Consider the following 3,293-nt stretch of genomic DNA (forward strand, 5'->3'; position numbering starts at 1 on the left):
GGAAGAGATGCGACAGAAATTTGGGCTCGTGATCGAGGGGAGGACTTAACTGCAGACTCTATCTTTCAAGTTGTCCATAACTGTGAAATATGCACTGCAATCAAGTAGGCCAAGTGGGTAAAGCCTCTATGGAATGGTGGATAACAATTGAAATATAAATACGGAGAGGCCTGGCAGATTGATTGCATCACAATCCAAAGCAAGTGCTACGTGCTGACAATGGTGGAAACAACCACTGGATGGCTGGAGATGTACCCTGTGTGTCACACCACTGCCCAGAACACCTTCTCGGGCCTTGGAAAGCAAGTCCTGTGGTGACATGACACCTCAGAAAGAACTGTGTCGGACTCATTTCAAAAACAGCCTCATAAACACCTGGGACAGAGGGCATGAGATTGAGTGGGTATATCCTATTATCTACCATGCACCAGCCTCTGGGAAAATTGAACAGTACAATGGACTGTTAAAAACCACATGTAAAGCGATGGGACTTTCAAACACTGGAATCTACATTTAGCAGAGACCACTTGATTAGTTGTCACTAGAGGCTCTACCTATGGAGTTGGACCTGCCCAAACAAAACTTCCACATATCATAGAAGGGGATAAAGTTCCAGTGGTACCTATGAGAAATGTGTTAGGGAAGACAGTTTATATTAGTCCTGCCTTAGGCAACCCATTTGTGGCATTATTTTTGCTCAAGGACCTGGGTGCACTTGGTGGGCGCAGAGGGATGAGGAAACGCAATGTATACCTCAAGGGGATTTGATTTCTGAGTAAGAAGTCTGCAGTGTTGAATTGTATAATATTGGTTTCTGAATGACACTGCCACTGTATGCCGTAACTGTCATGACCAATGAGGGTGGACTGCTCCGGATACACCAGCTGTGATCTCCTGATGCAGCTTGCAACCACCACAGCAGCCCTCCTGCCCTATAAGACATCTAGGACAGATAGAACTCACAGTTATGGAATAAATGAACTCAACAGATACCTTGGAGGGATAGTCATTAACTACAGAGATGATACTTGTGCTTGTATATATTTTTATATGTATTTGTTTATGTATAAAGGAGGAAGGTGTAGGATCTGGGTCTGAGGTGCATAATATAGAAAAAAGGGTGGATAATGTCCTGGTTTCAGCCAAGGACAAGGTTAATTTTTTGCAGTAGCCATAAGGGGGTAGCGCCTGGAATTGTGTGGCCATGTCTAGGTTGTTATTGCATACTCCCCATGTCATTTCTGGGAGGTGGAAATAAGGGATTCTCACTTCTGAGAAAAAGGGGTATGGCTTCGGGTGGGACAAAAGTGTGGGTGCAGAGGGTCTGTCCACCATTTTTTTCATTGTCTTGGAGTCACACTGGGTTGGGTCAGTCAGTGAGCAATTTGCAGGTAAAAAACCCTCTTTTTATACAGTGTTGTTATTAGTATTATTGATGCTACTGTTCGTTTTTCGTATCTCATTACTTTCCAGTAAATTGTTCTTATCTCAGCCTGTAATCTCTGCCTTTTGTCTCTCTCACCAGAGGGGTTGTGGGTAGGGGAAAAGCAGTGCAGTTCATAAACTAGAACAGCAGTACTCTGCTAACTCTTATATATCTTGTCCTCCAAAGCACCCCGATCACACTTGGTAAGGCTGCTGCCCAGACACAGATCCAAGACTCTTTGGGCTCTTTGGTTATGTTTTCCTAGTGGCAGGAATATGAATAATTTTAATAGAAACAATTGAAAAGGCCATTTTTAATAGATTTTTCTAAAAGTGTCAATTATTGTGATTTCCACTAAAGGCATTTTGTTATTAATAACAAGAAGATCAAAATAATTTTCAGATTGAAAAAGTTATCTGTGGGGTTTTTTTTAAGGTCATACTTTTGATAATAAAATGTCTTTTTCTTAAAAAGAAAAAGAAAATTAAAAAAAGTTCTTTTTCCAAACTAATGAGTGAACAATTTCAAGGAATTTCTAAAGACAACATGGGTTTGGGATTTGTCAATTTGAACACATAGGTACCCATAACCTTCACTGTTTATTCCAGCTGAAGGAACCAATGTGGGAAGCAGAGGGGAGCATCTCAGAAGGGGTAAGTTGGAATGGCCGAAATCCATTGTAGTTTCTGAAAATGTAAAATATTTTTCCATTAGATTGTGCGCAATTATTATAGTCCAGTTACAGAGGCATAATTAGACTCTATCCATAGAGCAGCTTCTAAATTTTTCAGATGTAATTCTCTGTTGATCTCAATATAACTTATCTTTGCATTATACATATTTCTTTGGATACATATAAAATTGTTAGCCAAAATATACTGTGGTGTGTAACAGACAAATAAAATATTTAAATATATTTCCAAAATAAAGTAGATCCACAGTACAAATGATGCACTTATCAATTGTAATACATTATGTTTTCTGTCTCATTTCAGAAGGTATTATGGTAATAATTTTGGATTTTAGCCAAGTGCTCAGCAGAGGATTTTAAACATCCTCTGAATAGACACATTTAATAGCTTTTAACCGTACAGAGCACTGCTCTTATCAGTGAGTAACAGGAAAATGATTAATACACTTCGGGTAAACTTGCACTTGGTCTTCTTTAGGTGCAGAAGGAGGCATCACTAAGGGCAGAAATCTCTAATTATATAAGAGGATATAAAAGACAGCAACTCACAGACATCAGATGCATATTCTGTAGGTCTACACAACAGATGGTGGTGTCTGGCAGTGTCTTTTCTTTTAAACAGAAAAATATTGTTATAAAAATATTCAGAATACATTTTTAGTTACTTAACCAAATGTGTGGATGAATTACTGGGAAATGAAAGCCATGATGTGGTGCAGGCAGGAACAAAAATTTTCTATGAAATCTCATTATTTAGGACTTTTCCACTCTTATGCTGCTTTCAGCTTTAAGACACGAGTATGTTCATGTCCTTGGTACTATCTATTTAAATACATCCCAAACCCATACATTTTTTGATACATTTAATTTGTACTGTAGTGTATTGGGATATCCTGAATACCTTGTTTTTACCCCTTTCCAATCCATTTCTGCTAAAAAGAATCACTATTATCAGCCACAAAGGGAATTCGCTCTTGCAACCAAAGTCCTCTGAAGGGAGAATCCTCTGCAGACCTACACTTTGAGTGACAAGTTCTTACATGTGTCTCATTATGAGTGGGTTAAATTAACATATATTCTGCCAAGTTGAAGAAAATAGCTGTGGCTAATAGGAAATAGTTCATAAATCTGACTGTGATGAATTTCATCAAGGTGATCCAATACTTCTGGGGGTCA

General features: G+C 38.7%; 1 long non-coding RNA gene across 1 annotated transcript; it reads left to right on the plus strand.

Annotated features, from left to right (window-relative positions):
• The first annotated feature begins 284 nt into the window (after positions 1 to 284).
• Positions 285 to 2,819, plus strand: LOC120322841. The gene is made up of 3 exons (XR_005562778.1): positions 285 to 399; positions 2,035 to 2,079; positions 2,596 to 2,819. It is a non-coding gene; the product is annotated as an uncharacterized LOC120322841 (long non-coding RNA).
• Positions 2,820 to 3,293: the final 474 nt, after the last annotated feature.

Source organism: Pipra filicauda, unplaced genomic scaffold (assembly GCF_003945595.2).
Source record: "Pipra filicauda isolate LSUMZ 115617 unplaced genomic scaffold, ASM394559v2 scaffold15_size4787011_pilon, whole genome shotgun sequence".
Taxonomy (NCBI): domain Eukaryota; kingdom Metazoa; phylum Chordata; class Aves; order Passeriformes; family Pipridae; genus Pipra; species Pipra filicauda.